Source organism: Rhodnius prolixus, unplaced genomic scaffold (genome assembly GCF_049639745.1).
Source record: "Rhodnius prolixus isolate KJV_2025 unplaced genomic scaffold, Rpr scaffold_2, whole genome shotgun sequence".
Classification (NCBI taxonomy): domain Eukaryota; kingdom Metazoa; phylum Arthropoda; class Insecta; order Hemiptera; family Reduviidae; genus Rhodnius; species Rhodnius prolixus.
In genome coordinates, this window is record NW_027411592.1 from 4,022,826 (window position 1) to 4,040,492 (window position 17,667).

Genomic DNA, 17,667 nt, shown 5'->3' on the forward strand with positions numbered 1-17,667 from the left:
AATCGGATGCGACAAAAGTATCTAAACAAAATACTAAATCTAAGTCTTGGGCAACTTTTCGTTTTCGATTTATTCAGCTCATACACAAATATCATACTACAAAAGTAGCTTGTACTAAAGAATACTCAAAGCACGTACAAGTGTTTCTGAAGAAACCTGAATTTCGAAAAATGTCATGAATATGAGTGGTTTTTACGAAACGAGACGGCGCTAATGGCCAAGCTGTCGATGCGACGGGAAAAATAATAACATGAATACATTAACTTCTTTTTGTAATTGAAGTGTTAATGGCATTCTATAATCTACTATTTAATTAATCATGTACACCAAAACATTCTTATCCACACTAAGATTATAGCAATTATAAAGGTATGAATTAAACTAAGATATGAATTTAAAAAATTAACAACCAGATTAAGATGAATAAATATGAGTTACGGCAAAAGAGTGAACACCCCACCACCGTGGCTGCCCCCGGCCGCTATCCCAGTGTGTGTGCATGTGTGTGTAGAGGTGGGAAAGGTGAGCCCCTTCCCCGACTTCACGATATCACTAAACTGAGGGCATAAAGCCGCCAAACCGCCCTCTAGACACCAATACTTCTCACCGCTCGTTACACTATCTTTGGTGCGTTCTATTCTTTCAATTTTTACGGAAACATAAAATATTTTGTATAAAACTTTATTAAAAAAAAAATCGAGTGTTTTTTAATATTTTATTATCAATATCTAACACATCAATACGGCAAGAAACAAGAGGAACCATCAAAAAGTTCCCTTCTTTGACGAACAAGAAGCTGGTTTAATCGCTATCATCAACTGATTGTAAGTACGATTACTGTTAATACTTTTAATAATTACTTTATTAGTAGTGCCAAAGAATTATCAACTAACAACGTAATAAAAAAAAAACTGTGTTCTAAGAATTACTTGGCTTTCCCAATCAGTTAGGCTCTCTTAAACAATTTGCAGGTGTTCGGAAGAATTCTTAACCAGAATCCTTGATAGTATTGGTTAAACCAAGTCACCGCGGAAACTGAATCAACTTTACGGATTTTATTCTCCCTTAAGATAACTTTTTCCAGTAAAATAACGTTTCTAAGAACAGACCTACAAATGTGTCACCCCCTAAAGTCGAATCCCGGTAATCTGATTTGACACACATCCTTAAACCAATAGAATTGCGACTATGAGTAAACAACAGGAGATAAATACTTGATCCTTTTTTGTGCCCACTGGCCCTTTGACTGATGTAAACTTTACGAGTTAAAATTCGTACATAAAATGGATTTTCAGCCAATCGAAAGTCATCAGTCGTTTTGGTAGGTGGACAGCGGAACCAAATTGGCAAACTGGTGCTCTGGGATGAGCGCCCAACGAGTGTCTAACACTTCCGAAGGAGAAAGATATATTGCGGTTTTGATTAGGGATGGATTTTTGTTTTATATATAACAAAATAAGTATTTAAACTTGTAATTTCAGGTACTTCTTTAAAGTTATTGTGATTTCATGTAGGTAGTTAAGTGTCACTTTCATGCACGTAAATCTCTGTAAAAAAAAAGAAATCTTAGACAAATTTCTCAATAACATAAGTTTTTAAAAATAGGTAAACATAAGATTCAGTAGAGAGGCAATTAACGTATCTTTAATCAAAACCCAAATCTCAGATGGGTTGATAACCTAGCCTAACCTTCACCTTCTCCAGAACAATTTGGTGCCGGTCGTTTCTGTTTCCTGTGAGCACATCTAAGAAACATTTCAAGCGTGGCCTTCACGCGATCTTTACCCAATGGGAAGCTCTTTTGATCAGTTTTTCCAACCAAATATTAAAGAAACTCTAACCGCGTAATAAATTTACCTTTGTTGATTTACCAGGTTTGTTAATAGGAGGTTCTGTTCTTTCATATCACCCACTTTCAGTTCCTAGTTCTTGATACCTTTAGGTACTCAGTTTCAATTTGCCTTCTGAGATCTTGAAATCTATATTACTATTGCTTTTCAATCCCGGTAAACATCGCCTTTCTTCCTCAATTGGTAGCCGAGGTTTCCTACATTCATTAACCTCCTTTTATAGAAGCTTAACAAACCAGTAAGTCGCCGAATCACCTTGTTCGAGATCTATAATCAGCCCCGAGCTAGACCCTTCTTTCTTTACATCTCTTAGAGCATCATAATGCATCGCCGGACTTGCAACAACAGCAACATCAACTGCATTAAGCTAAATGCAGTTCTAGCAATGCTATCAGAGTATAAATTCGTTTATTGTTTTTAGCAAGAAAATATAAATGAATTAAAAAACAGCTTTTTATTTTATATTAAGTCTAATGAGGCTTATAAATTTTATCTAATGCTAATAACAATAATATTCTTACCGTATTTAAATAAGATAAATCTTCGTGGCAAACAAAAAACATCCACAGTTTAACCTGCTCATTAATCAGTTTACAAACCTATAGAATAATGTCAGGGCCGGTTAGATTTTTCTAACGATTTGCAAATTCTTTAAAGCACTGAATTAAAAATATACTAAGAAATTAAAAATTAAAACAAAAACTGGCCCAAAATGTAGTTTACTCAGCCAAGTGGATCAATTTTTTGTTTTCTAATTGTTTTTACATTCCCTTATATCTCATATCGTTCAGATATATTTTTACATTTCACCCAACATACACATTTTGAGATCCTTTGAGAACGATCTTTCCATAAATTGGTCAACATAATTCAAAACGAAAATTTGTAGTGCCTACATTTAATGTATGTTCTACGAGCCAGTTTTTGGAATTTGTCTCGAAATTAGCTCCAACGATATTCTTTCAAATTGGTAAATTATTTCACACTAGTAACTCTAAAATCAATTTCAACATTTCAAGATAATAGGTTGGTCGGATCAGCTACTATTCCGAACCGATTCTACAATTAAGGAGCTTTGCGACTTTTTTTTTTTTTAATAAAAGTTTCTAATAATGATTTTGTTTGAATATACATGCAGCGTATCACTTTTATTTGAATCATTTTTTAGCAAAATTTATGAAAGCAATGTTTTTACGAAGTGCAGTACTGTAAAGAACCTATTAACATATTGTACGTTTCTATCGCTTCTATAATATTATGACTTTGAAATAAGATCAAATTTTGGGTTGGGAAATTTTTAAACCCGCTTTTTAAATTTTTTAAGCAACAGATCCACCATGTTGCTTATGTTACTTGCGTATCGTAACACCCTTTGGTGTCACAGTACCATGAGTAGACACAACATTGTGTTACAATCCATATGAAAATTTCATACGAAGCAACGCAACGGTACTACCATTGGACGACGATTTGGCGGTTTCATCCGTCACATCAAAGTGACACCATCGGTCTTTTGACTTCTTTCTATCTTATTCTCTACTCTTCATTCTTTACACCTTTTGTTTCTATGTTTGCGTTAATTATTTTTATCCACTGTATGATAAGTTTTATTTACTTAACTTTTTATAATTATGCTGTGGAATCAATAAAAATAATATATGAATTTAAAAAAAAAATAACCAAGAACTTATAAAAAGTAAAAAAGCAAAGTAATCGCCAATTTTTTGGGGCGGAGCTTAAAGTTCATCTACCAATTAGGTTTCACGAACAAGGGCATAAGCACGTACTTTATTATTAATTTATTGTCTTAACTAATAAAATGTACTAGCTGCGGGATTCGAATGTGGGATCGGCCCTACTTACAAATCTAAGCTTCATAACCAACACCTGCCCCAAGTTATATTCTTTTAATAATCATACAAGTACTTTTTCTGTACAGAGTTAATTCCAGAACTGATAATAATTAAAATTTAAAATCTCTGGGAAACTCTCTAGATTGACAGAATAAACGTAGTTTTGCTACAAAGCTTGCACTTTAGAACTGTTATCTAAAAGAGTACTACTTCCACGTCTTTAAAGGAGGTAATTTTTGTGTATAATTCCTTTTTAAGAATAATTATTAAAAATATAGGAGGTTACAGCAAATACAGCTGATATCCAAAATATAAAGATGTTAAAGGCTAAATCGTCCCGTATCAAACAAGTCAAATTCGACCAATCAAGACATTGCTCCGTTTCAGTAAATTTGTTCGCTACGGTTATTCGACAGACATTTATAAGAAGTGAATATCTTTCTAAGTCATTTTCTATTTTATGAATTACATTAACATTAAAGTAATGTGAGAGAGAACTTTGAAAATTTTCAAGGTTAAACTGAGCATAGTTTCAACCAAATAATTTTGAACTGTAAATCACGCATTAGATAAGTAATTGCATTATAATTTTTTTAAAAAACTTCTAGGCCGCAGAGTTTTTCTTTACTTTTAACAGTCCATGTTTGAGGCATTACAAAGGCTGGACTATTACTGGAATTTAATCTTTCAGGGAATTAAAGAACTTCTAAAATGTTTCCATAAACACAAATTAACTTCTGTTTTGGTCTATTATTATTAGAGCCGTTTCTGCACCAATATGATAGAGAACCGAACCCACTAAGTGAACTGTTGTAAACGATTTTCTCAATTTACTAATTTGGACCTTCAAATATTTAACACACTTCTTGGTTGACCTGTGCCCGAAGCACAATAAGGTCATCAAGTAAAAAACTTCAAGTATATTTTCATTAAAAATTCTATTCGATGAAATTTATCAATTAGGGTAGCAATAAACACATTGTTTTTTTTTTAAAGTAGTAAAGAAAGTAAAATAATAATTCCCCGGAACACGATCACCGACCGGATTTTCTTTGATTGAGATAAGATGTGTAGAAGATAAATACACACAAAGCTACCAGTAGTTACAGATGTTGCTCGGAATGTGCGCATTTGAGATCTTTAGAGATGACTAAATCAACTTTCTAAAAAATTTGTTTATTACGTACCATACAGTGAAGCTGTTCAATTATGAATCAAACAAACGCGCACAAGCGAACGTTCACTAAAAACTTGTTTTTCGTATTCATTGCAACCCACAACTGTTAGTGTAAAGTTTCAAATACGAAAATCTGATAGTTTAACTTAATTTAACTATTTAGAATAATGTCAAAATCTAAGAAAAAATATCAGTGAAATTGGGTTTAGATGCTGAGGAATTGTCGATACCAATGTATCTACGAAAGGTATGTAGAATCAAATCTAGAATTTGTAGGAAGCAGCAATATTTACTGTGATTTAAAAGATCTATTTTGACCTTTTCACCGTGTATAACGTTTTTCCTCTACCTTAAAGCCGTTTGACAATGTGACGACCATGTTAGCGGACCACATCATCAACAGGTACATGGACATTGTTGAATTATTCTGGGATATTACAGATTTACTACGTATATTAAAACGGTACTTACGCCAACAAGCCTGACACGCCAATTACCCTGAATATCCGTCTAAAATGACTTTTCTTGATAAAAATGATAGACTACTGAGGTCACCTAAACTTCAAAGGCACTCTTTAAAGCAGGTTTCGAGAAAATAGCCAAAAGTGAAGAAAATATTCACTAAACCAGCATTCCTGGTTAGCAGATTTTGTTTAAAAGTTTTTTGTTTCGGTCAGTTACATGGACCAACTGTCAAATTTTGCGATTTTTTTGGAGTTATGCTGACTCACGCACGAACGAAGACTAATTTTTAAAAGTGACACCAAGCATGCATCTCCAGAGAGAGTTAAATCCGAACATCTACCCTACTATGGAAGGCAGTCAAGTTTGGAGTGAATGGTTTGAAATTATGAGTGCTAGAAAGCAAAATTAACTTGTAAAGCGCAAATTGGAAGCGTTTTCGCCAGAGGGCTGAGACTCGAACTTATTCTACACGTAGTTCTAACACGTGATATTTTTAACGCTTCGCGATAATTAATTAATATTAAGATCTGTGTTTATTTTGTAGAAATACTACAGCATTTAGAATTTTATTAATATTATAGATTAATAAGGAACATAAATTGAAACGGCTCTTTAGAGTGGAAGCTCTGGTGATTCCTTCTGAGGTTGCATCCCCTCACATATTCTTGATATGAGATACGTTCTTCGGAATATCTGAGGTAAGCGTTATAGGAGGAATGCCTTCGCATCAGGGTGTCATTTACTGCTCATTGCACTTCTTGGGGCTTGCTCGGGAAGCCTGGCTAGATAGGAGATGTTACCTACTCACCACAGAATTCTTCCAGTTTCATTCAGTTTCTCGACCGCTTGTACTCTTCTTAGAACAACCCTAGATGATAGGGTTAAGAGGCTGCAACCGATAGTTTTTTTTTTTTAATAAAAAACTATTTTAAACTTACTGCACATTGATCAATTCTTTGAGCCACTATTTTTTTTGGTAGGTTCCATGGCAGCAACTACATGAATTTGATCTCTCCGTAATTTACCTTTTTGAGTTATGCTGGTAATACCCACTTACACAAACATACATGTACATTCCTCTGTATACGCAGATTTCGTATGCATAAACGAAAGAATAAACATTTATGAAGCTGTACACTTCACCTTTCAAAATGGGTCAATAATTCAATGTCCTTCAATAAGAACACTGCTGGAAAGGCTATTAATTTTTGCTGCTAAGTTCCGGATTATTAAATTTTTTTTTATATATAGGTATTTCTGGACAGTAAACAAGAAATAAAACTTGTTTTCCTTAGAATTCAACAAGTTTAAAACCCGATCAAATTAAGAATTAGTAATTATCATCGTCCACTCCTACCCAAGACAACATTATTTCCTTCCGGCTTTATAAGTGATTTTGTATTACTTATAATTCAGAGATTAACTTTCTAATTTCTACTTCTCTTTGAAGTATTACAGTCATTTCACATTTTTGAAACTGTTAATTTTTAAGAAATAAATGTTTTGAAGACTCCAAAAATATCTGTCATATAAATCGCAGGATGATCTGAAATTCATGCTGCTCTATTCAACATTCTTTTTTAGTCAAAAATTAATTCATTGAAGCAAGCATTGTAATTGTTGCCAATTTAAGTATTATTTTAGGTTTTGATTATATAACTTAAACTGCAGATTAGCATATCTTTACATAATAGCTGCTTTTAAAACTGTACGTTAACCTCAAAGGTTAACTGTTGATTATTTCTATGACTATTCGGGTGCAAAGCGACAATAATTTCAACACTTTAGTTTTAATACCACCGTATTCCGAAATATATTTCAACTAATTTGAAATTTATGCGTAATTCTGTAATGTTATTTATCACAATATCATGCTTTATTTATGGAAACTTGGAACCAGAGAAACAAAACATAACATAACTAGACATGTTCAGTAAACTTGACTCAAATCTTCCCAAATTTTTGTATTCAGAGAATTTAAAAACTAGTATTTCCGGTGAAAAAGTCGAAAATCACATAACACTTCCTCTCCAGCTAGTACAGCGTGCGGAAGTAAGAATCTGAAGCGGAAGACCCTCACTCGACTACTTCTCACTTCATTTACCTAACGAGCCACACATGAGATATGCGCCTCAGTATTACGAGTATCTACCCTAGGGCAGTCCAGCTAAGAAGTGGAAGTCTCTTCAGACTGTTAACGACTTTCCAGGTATGTTATGCTGATATGTTGAGTATTGAAGCTGATAAGTCCATTTAAACCAATTTTTGGCAGAAAACAATGAAATAGAGCAAAGCTAGTAAAGAACCCACCTGGAACTCGGTGGTGAATAGTATTGCATGAGATGAAATATCAGTTCATCCCAGCATGAGTGGACTTTAGTGCGTCATAGATGTAGCAGCTGCTACATGCTGGGTTTTTCCCTAGGTTGTGTTTTTCCAAAAGACTGTGTTTTTTATTTGCGGACTCCTGCTTCATCCTTTTTTTTTTATTTTCTGGTCAATAAAAAAAGTGTCGTTTCTTTATAAATCTACATATATAATTAAATAAGATTAATTTAATAGAATAATTTATTTATAAGCTATTCTGATTCAAATAAAACCACAAGTTGTCAGCATTTCTTAGGTTTTTAAAACGCCAAAAAAGCTTAATTAAAAACGAGCTTAGCCCACATTAATTATTCAAAAAAAGGCGTCCACTTATTATTTTAATTAAACAACTAACCCTGGAGATCACTCGCAAGACTTTTTCTTAGTGCTCTTATTTTGCTTGAAATTTAGTTTAGTTTAATTTAGTAGTATACATGTCCACTTTCTGAGGACTATTTTCAAAAAAAGAAAAATCAATAAAAACTAAACAAATTATTCGGTTGTTATTTCTGGCGAATCGACTTTCTTCAAGGTGGGAATTTTGGTTACATATTTACCTTATTAATTGTTAACAGTTGGTATGTTGATTACTTTTCATGAAATGGTACATAAAAGAAATGACCAATTATACCTTTCGTCTAGAACTACCCATTACACATTTCTTCCGGGAAGGGGTACAAGCGACAATAAAAGTAAAAAGTTACAGAACTATTTGAGAACAATCACATAATCAGTGGAACTGCAATAGGAGTATTAGATGTTTAATTCTTATAATCAAATATTACACTCGGAATTTTGAGTAGCAATATCACGCTTCGTAATGCCTAAGTAGTTCTGTAGAGAAAAGACTAGTTCTAACTCCAAAATAGAGAGACGAACCATCGGTAAATTACATCGTCCTAAATTTTGTTCTTAAACCATCAGATTATATCTAGCTGGAATTAGTTCCGATTGATTTGTTTTCTTATGAATACTGGGACCTCTGACTTTGAGCATTTGTTTGTGGGATGAAGTCGAAGGTGCTTAGATACTTTGGACATAGTTGGAAATACTACCTTTCACTATCAGTGGAGCAAGTTGTGTCCCTTTAGCAAGAGGAGATAAGCCAAACTCTCCGCTACAAATACTCGTACTTACATGCATGTTGAATTCTATTTTTACACTTTCATGATTAACCTGGGTTTATAATCAGATAAAATATAAAAAAAATGAATTAATTTTGAATAAAGAAATGATATAACGACATAATTGCATCATTTCCATTGCACCATTATTTAATCAAATAGCGTAAAAACAAACTCAAATGAATTCTATATGATTAGATTTAGTCGCAACAATTACATATAAAAATAAATATAGAAGGTTTTTAATTTTGCAACAAAAAATTATGTTAATATTTATAAACTAGATTTTCAAAAGCGGAAAATATATTATGCAAATAGTTAGGACTGATATATTATTTTAATTTATATTTAAATATATTTTAATTAATTTGTTTTCATTTTCAACAACTTGTAATCGTACTTGTAATAATCATTTAAAGAATAGATCTTCAAAAGAGCTAATATAATATTGATACAAAATATATATTGAAGTGGCTGGATAAAATCCTGGTCCACCGCGATCTATAAAACTACCTCCGAGATAAATGTTGTTATATCGCTAAGCTAGGATACTCATCTTGCAAAGGTACCAAGATAACTGTAAAAGTGGCTAGTCCCCTTTGATTTAAGAGGAAACTTTATTGGTACCATTATCTGAAAAATTGCAAAAAAAAATTAAAAACAAAATCTTAAATTTAGGCTCCTGAACTTGAAATTCCTAAACTGCTCAAGAAGAAAGAAAAGGAGAAAACAACTCATGGTATTCCTTGGGACATCTGAAAACCTCCGGAGAGATTGTAGGAAATGTGGCACTCATACTTCGACCAAGTCTGACATTGAGATCGTGAATCGCGTGCGACCTGCACCAGTTCTCATTGACCTATCTCGTCCTCCTCCATTTGTAGTCAAGTTTCTCAAGACAGGATTATAGGATTTTGGAAACCTAATCACTAAGGAGAAGTAAGTGATGCGATGTAGGATGGGCAGTCAATAAATGTTATGCTAAGAGCATAGTCGCGTGTTAACCATGTGGCGCGAAGATGAAGGATGTGCCCTCCAAAGGGCCATCCAATCAAGTATCAAGCCTCTTAGGTAATGCCTACTTTCTCAGGCCTAATTAGGTGTCGAGGACAAAGGCAATTTGTTGTGGAAACAGTAATTCTCTGTTGAGAAGGTTAGATGGAGAAAGAAATTTTTCACTCATAATTTCTACTACATTCCAAGAGTATCTGAAAATTGGTTACAAACAAATTTCATTGACGTCAATATTAATTTGGAAATTATTGATTTTTATGATGGGATAGAAATGGTAAAATAAGAGTTGGTGTCGATGAACACGTTCATTCTTGATTGAATGTCGCTGATCCTTCCGATTCTTAAGAGCTGTTCTGTCAACCCCTAAATAATTTATCTTTGAAATGTCTGGTCTCAATTTCTCTTAATTACTGCTAGTATAGTCTATTTTCTTCAAAAACTTCAAATTTTCTGTCACCCTGGTTTGCCATCCTTCTACCCACATCATACTCTTACAAATTATGCATAGCTCGATTTTTTTAAATCGTAGACAATAAAGTACTACTGATGATGTCCGCAAGGCTGTTGACCGGAGAATGGTAACCATCTTGGTTCTTTGCCAATAGACTGTCTCATTGTTTAAAACAATCAAAGAGCCTGTGTTTTTCCATCATCCCTTTGAAATGATTTCAATCATATTTTGAAGGTCGTGTGCAGGAGTATTCTCTTCTTGGCTCAGTATTAATGCTGAGTTCTCTACGGATCTGTTATGGTTCCTTATAAGTTCTCAAGCCTATCTAAGTGGCATTGGTGAAATGAAAAAGTATTGCATGCACATGATAAATACGTGATCTTCAGTTTTGTTGTCCATGAACTCCGCTTTAATAAATTATATAGTAGATACAGGAAGATACATCTAAATAATGCTAGACTGAGATCAACTCTTTAAAGGATAACATCTAAAAAAAACTAGTTCTGGTGGTGGGGAATTCCAGACGTATTAATAGAGCTGACTTCCAGGATTTTCCTGGTCTGCAGGTAAAGAAGAACGCGAATTTAAAGCCATAATCAATCTAGGCATCAACTTTGTGTTTACACACTCCATCTTTACTTTTTGAAGATCACTACTGTTAGCCGGTAGTATGATCTTTTAGTGACCTCTCCGATCTAAAATAATTAGGCCCTCTAAGCATTACAGTAAACCTTCTGACGATTGCATACTTGTTTTTTAACTTACGTACAATTCTCTTCCTTCATGTGAGCGATGCTACGAGTATTTCGTAAAGTCGTTGAACTATATTTATGAGCTCTTTAGCAACAACCCTCATGGCAGCTCCTCGAACAATCTAGAGATCGATCATAATCTACTGTTTGGACAATCACCACATATTTCTTTTTTGTAATCATATCAGTGTCTTAAGCAAATGATGTCCATGCAAGATTTACCAGCTGGGAAACACACTTGGTCAATTCTGATGTTTCCTTTGATAGCGTCTTTAGTTACTAATCTAATGTACTGAATACTTATTTACAGCTCTACATATTTTAATTAGGTTTTGTCACTGTTGTTTTTTTTTTGTAAAGAAAACAAAAACTAGGTTGTACGCTTGGCTGAATATAAACTAGAAAATACTAAAGAGCAATAATAATTTAGAATATATACATATGTAATTGGATTGTTGATTTCTTAACTGCATATAAATACACATGTATTTGGTTTATTGTTGTAGCCGGCAGGCAGGATATTTAACGACATACACAATAATAAAACATAAATATAAAGAAATTACATCAGAAATTGTAGTAATGTTCGCAAGTAATCATCTGTTTGTTATGATCCGAACCCTTTTTAACCAGTAATTAACCAGCCAACAGCGCACCATGCAATAATTATATATATTTACTTTTTGTACAATCTTCGTTAATTGTGGTAATAAAAGAATGATTAAGGTGCTAATTTTCACTTAAGTAATTTTACTTTCAGTTACTTCACCAAAGGGAATGTGTCGCGATGCAGATTTTCGATTCCCGTTTATACCGGAAATTCAACCTCCTGAAAACTAAAAAGTAGTTTTTACATATTGGTCTGCTTTCAGTTTCTCTGGCAATCCGCATGTCCGCTGTTAATGGAACCCTAAAACATATAACTGCACAGAGTTCAGCAAGCAACCATGAAAATATAAGTAAACTTTATTAAAAATATTGCATACCATACATTTAATCTGAACAGTTTCACAACGGGCTCGTTTGATTGAAAAAGTTTAATCATTTCGGCTTCTTTAGAAAAGTGTGAATACGTTCCCTCGCTAGATCTACTTTGCCAGCCGAATTCATCAGGGCAACAATGAAAGTTGAAAAATTCGGTGCTAGAAGTTTAGTTACGTATTTTTACTTGACTTTTTCTTTTTTTTAGAAAAAAGTTTTCAAGATGTGGAAAATGTATGCGTTCAGGTTAAATTTTAGGTTGCCGTTAGTCCAGTGAGCGAGCGCGCTCCAGACAGTGGAGACCAAATCTAATCATGCTGGAGAAAATAAACCGTATTTTTCTATACCATCTCCATTTTGTCATCGACAGTTCGTGCCACTTCTGCCTCCAGTCTGCTACATTTTTTAGCTATCCCCTAATTTTCTTTGGACACTTTTGCAGCTCTTTGTTATACTTATCAAGACTTTTCTTGAATAGCGTTGTTAACGCCGTAAAAAAAGGACTTCTTCAACAAGGGAGTAGTATTTTCCACTTAGTAAAGCTTGTCACTATTTTACACGTATAAGCGCTTCTTTACTGTACACCAACAAAACGATACCTAAGTATGAGAATGTATCCACACAGTGATAGTTTTTACCATTCACATCTAAATCGTTTTGAGCTATTAACATGTTATCTCTCTATGATTCATTTTAGTTCCTTTTGAAAAACAAAAAAATATGGCGAACACTCATCGACTTACTCTTTCAACTATTCTGAAGATTCTTTCGAACATTTGAGTCATAATTATTATTATCAACATTAAACAGTTTGTAAAACTGTACAATCAAATATAATGTAACCTTTCAAAAATTATTTCGTTATTCATTTATTACTATTTAATGAAATTTGCAGTGGCACAGTTTCTCTATAAATACAATTAATTCTTCATTAATGCAGGGATAATTTAGCAGATAAGTAGTGAATCAGTCACACCCTACTGCTCTTACAAAGAATATGGAAGTTATTTCCACCTCAAAGAAGAGGCATTTAGAACTAAAAACAAAAATCTAAAGTTTGTAGATTTAGAATTCTACTCTTTATTTTCGGTAAAGTAGAGTAAGCCCATTTCTTCAAGCGGGCTTCACAAGCGGGTCCAACTACCTGACTAGTTGTCTTGGACGGAGGGAATAAGCAACAAAATTCTTATATAAAACATTAAATGAAATCCAAGGCCTAGTTCCTTAGTAAATCTTAGCTTTAAATTACTGTTATAAGTACAGAACCAAAATTCTATATCTATCTTCTTTATATGCAATTAAATTCTTCATTATTTTACGGATAATTTAGTATAATATAAGCATTGTATTAGCCTTCCCTCCAAATATGTGAGATAACTGCTCCAGGGATCATGCAAATAGAGTCGACAGATCGCTGTTAGGAATGGTCTCACAGCCGGTATATCCGTAATTCCCAGTATACTCGTATTTTGAGAGGTGCATTCATTCTTTACGGTAACTTATACATATACAATTTTTTTTTTTATTCGAAATTAGAGGTAGAACAAATTCTCTAAAATCCTTTTTTTCATACTCACACGCTCCTCAAAATATGTTTTTGTATTTAATATTCTTTTGAATGACGACAATCACAAAGTTTATTCATACGGAAGTAAGAGCATTGAATAAATCGGAAAAGCAAAATCATTTGCAGTTTTACCATCGGTTTTATAGTTACACATTGTTTACTCTGCTAGAGAATCGATAAGAAATACCTAAGAAGTTCGTAGAAGTTGGAAAGTTGAACATGATGGAATAATAAAAGTAAAAGTTGACTAATAATTATGTTCAAAAAATAATCTCTTTCACCTAGAGGAGGTTTCTGTATGTTCTGTACACAAATCGCTTTAAACCTTTCTTATACACAACTATCGCCAATAGTTGAAAAACGTCCGAAATAAAATTCAGTTTATCGAAAGCCAAATTATAAATAGTAGATCTTCGGCATTTAAATTCTTATCCCTAATCAAAGAACCTTATTCAGAAGTGTAGATCAGGACTGTTAAATATCCTCATAAAAATGCTGATAAATTTTATTAAAAGTAACCATTTTCATCTAATAAACTCCTTTCGCTTTTCTTGTCGCAATTAATACAACTGTCTTAGTATAAACTGAGTTTTGGTCCTGGCTGAACTTGTATTTGTGTTTTAGAACGCCAGAATATTACCTATTTGATAAGCCTATGTCAAGCCATGTTTAAGTATTTAATCAGAGTATGTTGTAAGTTCATAATATTTACTTTCCAAAGAAGCAGTTGCCTTTGTTATCGTACGTTCTTAGTGAGAATCGACCAACAGTGCTTCTTAGCATTTTAGAAATTTCATTTTGAAGATATTTGGAATCCACACATTACCAAATACTAACACATTTTATCATGTTATTGGGACCTTTTTTCCCCAATTACAGCTAATAAAAAGCATAGCCAGGAATATGTTTAAAACCTATAGAAATTCAATTAAACACTACAGGGCAATAAAATGATAAAAGCGATGAAGCTGGAGAACGCTGCACCAAACTGACTCTCGGTGAATTGTTGCTTAACACGTTGAAACTGCTACCGATTATAGACAGGCGATTACATAACTTAGCCAACTGAGCGCCGGTGAACCTGCACAGCTCCACGGATCTCATGCAGTGTACCAACAGACTGGTTCTTCTTACACCATACATCTATCTATTAGCTGTCCTCATTTATTTATGTAAATAGGATATTAAGAATCCTCAATGTGAAGGTCTCTGTCCAAACCAATTTGTCTTAATTTATATACATGGATATAAGTTCTTTCAGCTTGAGATCTTTTGAAAGCTCTCAACTTTCCCTTACAGTTTTATTTTATTTTTCAATTTTCAATTAGGCGCTATCTTACTAGCTCCAACAATTTTCTTTAAAATCCGTTCTTCCACATCTTCCTCGCTTGATAGGTCCACAGCATTAATGATACGAGTCATGTTTAACTCCACCTAAGATCGTATTCTTGGTCATATTGTCCAGCACTCATCCATTTTAAACTCAGAGCTCACCAATTTTCAGAGATAAGAGGTGATTTCTTTGCTACTAAGGAATAGAATTGCGACCAAGAAAAAAGAACTGCTTTTCACTCCAATAGAGATATAAAAAAGACAATGGAACAATGTCAAAATGCATTGCAATCTTTGCCATCTTTACTGTCTGTTAGCATATTCTTTTAAATTTTGGTTTCATTTATCGAGATTCCGCATATTTTCAGTGGTCAATTATGGATTGTAAATTTTCTTTACTTATTATAAATCTGGGGAAAAAAGTCAGGATTTTTAGCATTAGTTACTCATACAGTCGACTCTCGATAATTCGAAATCCAAGGGACTACAAGAAAAATTCGAATTATCGAGACTTCGAATTATCAAGAAGGGGGAAAAAAAATCGAATTATTAAGAGTTATTATTATGTATATATGTATGTACATACGTATATTGAAAATACGTATGAGCTTATCTAAGTTTTAGATATATATAGCCTCAAGTAAAATAGTAAAAATAATGAAAACGACAAAAAAGAACAAAAAAATTACATATGTATTAACATTTCAATAAATAATAATATACATAAGTACCTAATTAAAAAAATGAAGAACAGTTTTTTGTTTCAATGTGGCTTGACTTAGTCAAGTGACTTAGAATTGTAGAAAGCGTTGATGGTGGAATATTGAAAGTTTTGGCGATATATTTTTTTTCGAACCACTTTTCACGGCCGCGATAATTTTTTTTTTTGTGGGACACAGTAAGGGAGACGTACTTACCCATCGTGACAAACTAAGAAAGAGAATTGTAAAGTTAAACTGGGTTGAAAGGAGGGAAACACTGCGCAGAAAATAAACAATAAGCGGAAAAATGAGAAGTAAACATTACTAGGGAAAATTCGAATTATAAAGAGGGGCGTGCGGCCTCGTTCGAATTATAGAGCCTTCTCTCTCCCTGTTGTTAAGAAAAGGATTTCGAATTATCGAGCGTATCTAAATACACTGAATTTTTTCGATTTACCGAAGTTAGCAGCTGTAGAGTTTGAATTATCGAAAAATTCGAATTATCGAGGTTCGAATTATCGAGAGTCGACTGTATAAGGTTTTTCGAAGAGTTAGGGAAGTAATTTTGTCAATGTGCTTTCTCGAATGATAGGGGATCGATAAAAGAACCTGCAAGATGTGGAGGCACAAACCGCTTCATTCATAGACTAAGTAAATTTTTTTGTCTTAAGGAAGCCCTGTTTCAACATTTTTGTAAATAATAACGGAGATTCAAAAATATTCTTCTAATCGTAAAGCAAAAAGGTTTGTTGTTCCTACTGCTTGTAGGTCTACTAAGTCTATCTCTAGATCCGCTATCAGTTGACAGAACCTCGATGCTATAGACATTTCTTTAATTAGCTAGTCCAAATCGCATCCTGTTCTTAAAGAACAGCCTCTACAAAAGTTTGAAGGCTTTCTGTGGAGAGCTACCCCTAGGAACAACCGCCAAGACTTCCTAGATAGTGCAAACTGGGTAAAATTTGTAACTCAAAGTTCTACGCTTTCAACCAAAATCTGAAAAACCAGATGTGAGAATACAATTTTTGAAATTTTCTTATTTGCTTTTCAAAGCTTTTCTTTATTATTATCTTTCAGGAAAACTTCCATTTTCTCGACAAAACAACCTCCACCTATCATTGAAACGATTTCCCAGGAAAATTCTAAAGAAACTGCCACTTTCTGCACCCCTGTAAATTCAGAATACAGCATATTTTGTGTTTTACCATCCTATCAATTTTAACATTAACATAATTGTTTGATAACCAAATTTGAAGAAAATAGTTTGTCAAATAAAAAAAAAAATCTGTAACAATTTGCATTTAACTTTACTGTTCATAAAACAAACGATAATTTTAAATTGAAATATGTTCTGTGTAGAGGTCCCCAAAGAAACTGCTTAGGAAGTTCACCAAACAAATTGCTGTTACACTATTTGTCAGTTAGAATTGCAGTGATCATGACTGCAGTAAGAAAAAGTGTCAGCGGAAAACTAGGAGTGTTCACTCCCAAGATGGACTTCTGAGCAAGAAAACCAGTCGGAATGTCTGGGCAACTTGAACTAACATCTAGCTAAAAACAAATAAACTTTGCAAATCGGTTACAGTTATTAGAAACGCTGGATTATCTGATGAAGAAAGAATGTGCAGCAAGTGAAAGTAACCTAAAATTAAATATTTAGCCATTTCGACATCTTTAACCTGTACATTAATATGTTTGATAAAAGGTTATTTATTAGTAAATACTTTCATTTATTACTTGTATTATTAAATTAAATTTTAAAAATCTGAATTGCTTTACATAGCATTATCGTCTCTATTAAAGAACGTAACCACAGCGCAGGTCAAACATCAAATACCAATTACATAACCGACTTTAACTTTTAATACGATACTGGCTGGCATGTCAAAAATTGAAGTTGTCTACTAATAGTTCAATCACCTATTTATTTACCTTGTACTCTGCTAATCTGTTGATGTCAGAAATCAAACATACAAAGCAGATGGTGACTCTTTTTCTTCCAGGCAAGAAAACCTGCTTTTGCCAGCACCTTC

The 17,667-nt window shown here is 33.4% G+C and overlaps 1 protein-coding gene across 1 annotated transcript in view; it reads left to right on the forward strand.

Annotated features, from left to right (window-relative positions):
- The first annotated feature begins 510 nt into the window (after positions 1-510).
- Positions 511-17,667, forward strand: part of LOC141450294 (very long chain fatty acid elongase 7-like) — a 50,818-nt gene continuing 33,661 nt past the window's right edge. Inside the window, exon 1 of the mRNA XM_074120587.1 lies at positions 511-824. The gene's annotated coding sequence lies outside the window, so the exon portion shown is untranslated. The remainder of the gene's footprint in view (positions 825-17,667) is intronic.